Source organism: Eucalyptus grandis, chromosome 10 (assembly GCF_016545825.1).
Source record: "Eucalyptus grandis isolate ANBG69807.140 chromosome 10, ASM1654582v1, whole genome shotgun sequence".
Taxonomy (NCBI): Eukaryota; Viridiplantae; Streptophyta; class Magnoliopsida; order Myrtales; family Myrtaceae; genus Eucalyptus; species Eucalyptus grandis.
The window spans coordinates 12,643,933-12,653,021 of record NC_052621.1 but is presented as its reverse complement, the minus strand read 5'-3'; the positions used below and the strand labels follow the sequence as shown (position 1 = coordinate 12,653,021).

Below are 9,089 nucleotides of genomic sequence, written 5' to 3'. Positions count from 1 at the left end.
GTTAAAATCAATCAAGATCTTTAATTTAAAGATTGCATATATCGCAACAAGTTCTATCTCATAAAATTGGAGAAGGTCCTTAATACACCATGACCCTCTACACTATAGGTCATATTTACTATAACAAACACGATAAAGAATGTAGTAAAAACGAATGTGCACTTCTTTTATGGAATATATAGAATCGCTACTTTTAAAAATCAGAACTTTTCTGTTGAGAGAGAATTAAAGGAAGCGCTCCCGAACAATCATTAGCACAAGCATGTATGGACATTGGACGATTGCTTCGATTGAACTCGCTTGATAGTATTTTGTCAATCAAGCAAAGCTTTTGGTAAAAAAATGAACTTGTACTATTTCTGCAAAAATCCATCAACTACATGCCTCGCCTTTGGTAATCCACTCTTTCTCTCTCTCTCTCTCTCTATCTCTCGCACGTGTGCCAAATGCAGAGTCAATCCTGGCCAAACCCCGTCACACGCGCGCGACGCAGCCCATCGATGCCTTCACGAACGCATGGGCGCGACGGCGGTGGCCCGATCCCAGGGCCTTCAGCAACCCGAACAGCCCCTTTGCTTTGCTCTCGTCGCCGCAGTCGCCGCTCCTCACGACCTCGCCGGCGCCGCCGCACGATCCCGCCTTCTCGGCATTGCGGCTCTGCCTCGTCCTCATCTGGCTCATCGCCATCTCCGTCGGGAACCTCGCCAATCCGAACGCCATCAGGTACCACCGGCACTTCCTTCTCCGGACCGTCGGCGACCGAGTGCTCCTGCTCGGCGATTTCTTCTTCTCCGGAGCAGCGGGAGGAGGCGATTCTCGGGGAGGGATGAGCTTCCCGCAGAAGACGATGCTCCGATCGCCGGAGCCGAGGTCGGAGGAGGAATCGGAGCCCCCGACGGATGAGAACTCGAAGAAGCCGTCGTGATCGGAGGTCGACGACGACGACGACGACGACGAGGCGGTGGAGGCCTCATCGTCGGCGAAGGAGTTATCGGCGGCGTCGCAGTACAGGGAGAGGTTGCAGAACGAGAGCGCGTCTTCCGTCGTCGTCGTCGCCGTCGTCGGTACAGGGAACTCGCGCCGGATCGGCGCCGTCGACGGGCTCTTCCTTCGGCGGAGGTGGAACGAATTCGGCGGCCATCATGGCGGATTTTCAGAGGATAAAAAGGGAAGGGGTGAAGAAGGGGAGCTAGAGGAGCAATGGTTTTTCCGGTGCGATCCCGAGCTCCGACCTGACATATATATACGCGAAGCTAGAGAGAGAAAGAAGAGAGAGAAAGCTGCGGCTGATAGCTTTTCTTAGTGCTGGCCTTCTAGATGAGGTGTTGAAAAAAGGAAATTAAGAAGAGAAGAAAAGGGAAGTTGCTCCTTTTTGCCGGGTCTTCTAGAAGGGCACGCGGGTCGCGCACAAGGAAAAGCGCTGATTCGGGTAAACAGCGTATTTTTCCCCAATTATATACCTCCCATCTTTTTCGATTATATTCCTAAAATAGTGTAACTTGAAAGATTACCCAGAATATTTTCCAGATTGCACATACGTAGGTATATCTAGGAAATATCCCAATGTAGATATATTTCTCCATATGGATGGAATGGGATTTCGTAATCAAGTAATAAATATTGTAGTGTTAATATCTCCTCCAAATTTAGGAAAATTCCAAATAAGGGTTAAAGTGCCTTCAATTTCTCAAATAAGAATCTCAATTGTTCTCATATCAAATATAATTGAAAAGCTATAAAGCGCAAATCTAATTTGCGTTTTCTTTAAGGGCCTCAATTTCCTTTTGTAATTTTTTCCCAAAATAAAAACAAACTAAAAAAAGAAAAAAGAAAAAATGCAAGTGCTTTTTTTTTAATTTTTTGTTTTTTTTTTTTTTTTTCTTTTAAAGTTTTATTCTTTTTTAAATTTGTCTTTTTCATGGAAAAAAAAAACAGAAAAAGGAAAAAGAAATAAAAAGGGAAAAAATGTAAATGATGAAAATGCTTTTGACCAACTAACCAGCCTGGTGAAGTCAAGCCTTTTTTTATACTAACTTAGCCGCTTCATATTTTTATTTGAAATAAAGTCCACTTTAGTCATTCATGTGAGAAAATGAGAGCACTTCATATCTCTATTTGAGACAATATTCATTTCAGACTCTTATTTGAGAAATTGAGACCACCTAGGACCTTTATTTGGAAATTTCTCCCAAATTTATGTTTGCAATTAGACTTCAAGTAATGTTTCATGCGCAAGCATTGGCAAGTGCATGAAGAGGCAAGGACCTGAAGTTCCATTTCGGCCATCTTCCTTTTAGACTCATGCTACTCGTGGGTTTTGGGGCTTGATTTTATTTCGAATCATTTGCATTTTCTACTCATGCGAGTGAATTATTAGAATACGAAGAAAGTTTGTATTAAGAGCACCGTGAAATTGCCTTCAAATTTGCATATCGTTTAAATTGCCTCAAAATTTGCACATTGTTTATACTCGCGTCATGGGGTTTTAGAGATCTGGTTTGCCTTTTAATAAAGTAGATAGTTTAGGCTCATACGCAATAGCATAATATATACCTTTACGAAGTAGACAGCACAGCAATTTTTCTAATTAATTCAATGGCTTAATAATCAGTAAACTCAAAATTAAAAAATTAGATATTTTCCACTTTAGAATGAAATATAACAAACATTTTATGTTTTTTTATTACAAATATTAAAAATAAGTAAATTCATTAAACACTTTGGAGCGAGGTCATGTCAAGCTCAAATTTTGGTCTGATCATAAATAGAATTATAAAAAATGCCTGAAGATCGGACTAGCCATGTTGGGCCCAAGAGTCGCAGGCACCGGTTTGGATTTTCGACTTTCAATTATATGCATGATCGAGACAAGTTATCACAATTTAGCTCAATTCCTTTGCAATGTAGTATATAGTGTTTACAATACTCTACTATCTTCACTTCGTATTACCTTGGTTCATTTTCATCATAAATGAACATAAAATATCATCGTCATGAGATTTTTTGTCGTGGCAAACTATTCTTTTCAGGCGATAAGCATTGGAGCACGACAAAAAGTAAGTGGTTTCCGATAGAGTTCATCAAGTTGCCAAACTTTTCTTGATGGAACAGCCCTAGGCCTACCATTATAACAGACGGGTTGAAAGGATAGGTTTGGATGAACATTGATCTTTTTGATTCGTCTACCCACGGGAAAAATTTCATCCAGAAGGAATTGGACGAGTGTGTCGTCAATGGAATGGTTTTTAGAATAGTCGCATTTGGAAACTTAGCATTACTTTGGAATTTCTTCATTCTAGTAAAGGTGGACATAATGACGAATCAATGAAAGAAATCCTCACTTCTCAAGTGGGCGTCGTAATCACAGTAGAAAAGTGGGATGACTACGTAAGAAACTCGCACGATTCGATCTTTTCCCTACGTTCTCAAGTAAATTGAGAGAAAATTCGGTACTCAAAAGAATAAGATTTTTGAAGATTTTTGCTCTGAACATACTTGATATTTCTCAGATTTTTAAAAAAATAGGTAACGATTGGATCGATTGGGCTCAAGTCTTTTTGCCCGAGTCCTACGCTTCTACGATGGGATCATGAATCGAGCCAAATGGAAAAACCTTTGCGATAGCCATCAATCGCGTCATCCTAAAACTTGGCAAAACTTGATTGGTTCCTACGAAAGTAAAACTAGATATTCCAGAGGGTCAACGAGGTTAAAATTAAGTGAGTCATTTTTCAACACAGAGGAAAAGCTGGTTAAGGTCCCACGGTGTTGCCGACCCGCCTCTGGTTCTCATACTAATCAACGAAATTAGGACAAGACTTAGTTAATGACATAAGCCGTGCTTTGTTTTTGAAAATGACACAAATGGTCATTCAACTTTAACTCAATGTACAATGTGATCCTTAAACTTTTAATTTATTTAACGTAATCTGTGAACTTTTATGCGCATTCAATTTAATCATTGAACTTGATGAAGATATTCAATATTGTCATTGATCTTAAATTAATGAAAGAATTATATCGAACATGTTGATATAATTTATGGACTATATTGAATATGTGTCAAAATAATAATTCAAGAATCACATTAAATAAATTAAAAGTTTATAGTTCATATTAAATATTTGGTTAAATTCATAAACCACATAAAACAAATTAAAAGTTCAAATACCACATTACAAATTGGACTAAAGTTAAATGATTATTTGTCTCATTATTTCTTTCGCTTTCAGAGAGGGTCCCAACGGTAGAAGCCGAGAAAATATATCTAGATGTGGTGAGCTTTCAGAGAGGGTCCCAACGGTAGAAGCCGAGAAAATATATCTAGATGTGGTGGAATCGAGGAATTTTTTTTTTTTTTTGGGTCAGTAGAATGGAGGATTCAAAGCCATAGACTAATGACCTTGTGTGCTAACCGGACAATAGAAGCTAAGAAAATGTATCTGGATGTGGTGGAATCGAGGTATCAAAGCCATATACCTCGTGTGCTGACTTAGAAGGCCACGTCACGAAGAGATTTGAGAAAACAAGCAGCTTATGGTACTTCTAGAGCTCTGACTAATCAGTTTCAAACTCACCTAATCCATTAATCTCTAAATCCCTCTACTGAATTACATTACTTTAAGAATTAGCTATTAGGACCAAATCGCATTTCTTCATTGTTCTTAGATCGATTTAGAGGTCATTAAAGTGGATTTATCACTACATGATTCGATTAGCATGGAATGGTTGATCATTAGGTTATGCGAGGGGTTCTCGTGCATAAATTTGTCTAGATGGACGGTGTGTAATTTCCAAGGTCAGTCGAACCGTTTTGGACAGGATGTAGGGAGCAGAATTTCCTAAATCTTGGAACGGTTGGTGCCATGGTATCTTTCATTAAATGGAGTTACTAATCCCTAATTAGTTTTCTAGTCAAGCAATCTTTCTCTTTTATCTCTTTTCAGAATTTGAGAACTCAAAAAGAAAAAAAGAGTGATGCTACTGTTATAAGTTCTCACTGAAAAGAATTTACTAAATGACGTAAAGTGGGACTATTTCCGCCCCTAACATGGCTAAAGCCCTTTTCGTTGTTAGTGAACAAAGGCCTCCAATCCCTTCTCTCTTTTGTCTCAAACATGCTTCGACGCTCGCACTCGCATGTCACTTTTCCGGTTCCTCCGCCTCATGCGCCCAAATCTGCTACCCTATTGCCACCGCCTTGGCCCGCCACCACCTAGGGGTGTAAAAAATCGAACCGAACCGAATCAAAAAATTCAGTTTTTTTGGTTCAGTTTTCATTCAGTTTGATTATCATTAAAAATCGAAATTTTTTTTATTAGTTCGGTTTTTATCAGTTAACCAAACCGAATCGAATCAATAAACCCATAAGAACTTATTTCTTGAAAACGAAAAATATATACACAAAAAAAACGAAAAAAAAAAAACAAATACAAAAATCAAAAACTAAAAGTTAAAAATCAAAAACCGAAAAATCGAACCGAATCAAACCATTAACACCCCTACCACCACCCACCTCCGCCACCAATATATCGCTTCACAACCCTCTCTCTCTCCCTCTATTATTCGTTTGGTCATCTCCCTTCATCCGTCTCGCCATTTCTCTTCTTCCGCCACCAAATGTCACCTTCTTGTTGCTAAGTCGTTAATGGTGCAAAGCTTGACTAGAGCTCGACGCTCGCGCATCAAGGAGAATCAGGAACAAAGCAAAGGGAGTTTTTTTTTTATTTTTTTTGAACAGGAAAAGCAAAGGGAGTTAGAGAGAGAGTAGACGAGGAAATAAATAGGTAGGTAAATATATTAACCTGGGTAGAATTGAGCTTGTGCATAGCGATGGAGGGTGCAGGAGGTCGTGTGTAACAACGGCGATGATGTGACGAAGGCAACGGTAAGAGAAGAGGAGAAAGACATTACAAATAGAAATGATCATTGGCATTGTTTTATATGTTATAATATTTTATTATTATTTCATATGTGATCCCAATATTGTATTTCATAATTAATTCCGATTTACTATCCAATTTATTATCCGTGGTTATTACATGATATTCGTCCATTAATATGTTATCATAACGGACTTGATAGAAGACGTTAATAATGTAAGAAATAGAATGAAGCGTCAGGTCGTCTAGTCCAAACCTGATCACTACGGAAGATACATCATCACGCTTGAAGGGTATTAGCTAGTAGAACAAGACGTACAGATATGGTATTTCCATATTTGCATATCGATTATGTTTTGTGAATCTATCCAAAGTTTTGGGTTTTTCACATTTGCAGATTTTCATAAATGATTGGAGGTATGTCAATCTTTATGTTTCCGCAAATCGATCCCCAATTTTGTACAAATTTATCCATGAATGATAAATTGGGATTGTCAAGTTTTATTTAGATTTAGTCTTACGGTTGGTATCGGAGCTTATTTATAATTTCTGCCTTGGAGAAAATTTTAGAAGTTTTGTATGTTTTCACTTAATTATGTATGGGTAAAATTCTGATCTTTGGTGGTTTGAAAAGGAATTTTAAATTCCGATCAAATTTGGGTAACCCACCATGCGATAATGGATCTACATGGTCACATCGCCATTAGGATGAAAAACCTCTAAAATTATTTGGCATGTTACTAATCATCGGAGGTTAATCGAGTAGTGAAACTTTCAGTGGTTACGGTTTTAGGGCAAATCTTTTTAGACTTAATTCCCATCAATTTGTTGGTCATTTTTGCCGGACATCGAACACCATCAACACTAGGCAGCTTCTCACTTCCATCAATAGATGACACACTGGTAGTTGGCCCATCCACCGGGACATCAAGATAGTGAGTTTGGGCAATCCGTCCAGGGGTATGGTATCTTGCAGGCTGGTCATGCAGCAACTGATACTCATGGTGGAGAAGTCTTGAAGCAACCTGGATAATCACACATAACGCAAATATTGGCAATCCACATATGACTTCGAAAATTGAATGTTAACAAGCGAAACTAGCATCAGAATTTTATTAGATTCTTCTAAGAGCAGTTAAAGTTCTTAAAATTAAAAAAGACAATTCCAGTTTTTATACAGAAAGACAAGAAGAACAAACTTGTAAAAGTATCGAGAAAGGACATGTAGGGTGTAAGTATATAGGAAGTAACAAACCTTTATCTCGCATGATGGTGAGCGCTTTCTCTGCAGCTGAACCACTGCGTAAAGTAGAAATGACTTCTTCACAACCTTTAACCTGAAATCACAAGTTCCTCCGTTGAAATTCATCAAAGCAAAAAATAACAAAGAGAGAATGTCATTCTAGAATCCATTCGGTATAGATGCATGACAACTCCATCTAGGTATAAGATGGACTACCAGAGAATGCATTCGAAGTGCATTTCATCGTCATTCTTAGCAAATATAAACACAAGTTACAAATAACAACCAAATCCGCATCCTTAATGAATGAAGTATGACCAAAACAAATCGGATTTTCTTCGAATACCCAAAAAGATACCAGCAACAAGGTGAAGCCTGTTGCCTAAAACGTTTTGAAGAAATTGTTTGCCTATATTCCAAAGGTGCTGTAAATCCAGCAAATAGTAGTACATCAAATGTGTTTGTTACATAAGTGATTGAAATGTCAGGCAACACATGGTAGAAATTGATGTCGCACTTCATCCACATGCTGTATTACATGCCACGTCTGCTTTCTATTCGTTTCTTATGGATAGTAGATGGAGTGACCCAATAGAAATGTCATTACTGGAACCTCGATTACACTATGCTGGTATGCTTTACACATTGTGATAAGGTAGCCGTAGGGATTGAAAGTTTACAATATACAGTGATACGACTATGAGTATCCCCAACCTTAAATGAACTTTGATTAATTCATCCTCTGTCTTTTCTTAAACACAATATGTAGGGTCAGAGAAAAGTGAATCCAATAACAGATACTCACTAGCCAGAGTCAATGTTGAATTCCATCAGAAGGAAAGCAGGATCAAGACCTCTATCTTAGCAAAAAAAAATGGAAGAGCCCTCCACGGAATATGATTCCCCAATTAGGTCGAATTATGTGACATCGTTCAGTTCAATTAGCCTTCCATTAAGTAGGCATTGATGCCTTTTCTCGCAAGCTTGAAGAAGGGGAGAACATGAGAAATCAGAAAAAGCCAAGCAGAGTCAAGGTCTGCTTTCTACAGTCACTCAGGAAACAATAGCAGTACCATGACAAAGCAAATAACTCAGTTTCACCAGGTTTAATACATGAGTTCTACGATGAATGAATCGGGGAAATCCTTTCCAGGTGTCTTGAATTTTTATGCTGTTTTAGGAGATAAGCTTGCAATGCCCAGCTGAAAGTTGGATTCTCAAAGCTTTAGACCAAAGGACTTATGCTTAAAAAGTGAACTTTCTGCCAGGAGCTACGTTTACGAATTAAACCATCCAATATTGAGGAATTTCCATCTTAAAGGCAGATGCAATAACAATCTAAGAGATCAAAAACCAAATAAACATAAGAATGCTACTTCTCAAAACAAACAAATACCTATGGTTGATAAACCTAGCAATGTTTCCAAAGGTCGTTGAATCCAAACAAAGAGCTTCATCATCCTTCACATACATGGAGCTCCAATCAGAATCAAGGAGCACCTGATAAGTACGTTTCGCAGCGTCACCCTTCTTCAAATTTCGCTCATGCATTTCCTTGATGGTTAATATTTCACCTATGTACTGACATACAAATGCACCTTTAGGCAGTTCATCCAGTGCTTGCAGACCCCACCCTTTTCCTTCAGGCGTCATAAACACCTAAAGGACAAAATCAGTCACAAAAGAGTACAGGCTTAAGCTTAAGGGTTCCCAAACAAAGTCACTCACTGCAGTAGTAACTGGAACACTTTTAAGAATGATAACCACCACAAGGTCCAAATATGACAGTAGAGCTACAACAGGCAAAAGCTTTAAAATAACACGAAAACAATTCTTTACCTGCATATTATAACTTATGCCCCGCTGCACCACTCGATTGCCACAATGTTTACCACAACCACACTTTCTCCAGCACTGTTTGATAAATTTTCTCTTCAGGTGGCCCGTACACGGTTCTAAAATAT

At 38.6% G+C, this 9,089-nt stretch overlaps 2 long non-coding RNA genes across 2 annotated transcripts; both read right to left on the bottom strand.

Annotated features, from left to right (window-relative positions):
* Window positions 1–6,736: 6,736 nt before the first annotated feature.
* Window positions 6,737–8,054, bottom strand: LOC108955484. The gene is made up of 3 exons (XR_005546806.1): window positions 7,931–8,054; window positions 7,138–7,219; window positions 6,737–6,907 (listed from the first exon to the last, which is right to left on the bottom strand). It is a non-coding gene; the product is annotated as an uncharacterized LOC108955484 (long non-coding RNA).
* A 452-nt stretch (window positions 8,055–8,506) lies between these two features.
* LOC108955483 lies at window positions 8,507–9,089 on the bottom strand. The gene is made up of 3 exons (XR_005546817.1): window positions 8,965–9,089; window positions 8,712–8,784; window positions 8,507–8,586 (listed from the first exon to the last, which is right to left on the bottom strand). It is a non-coding gene; the product is annotated as an uncharacterized LOC108955483 (long non-coding RNA).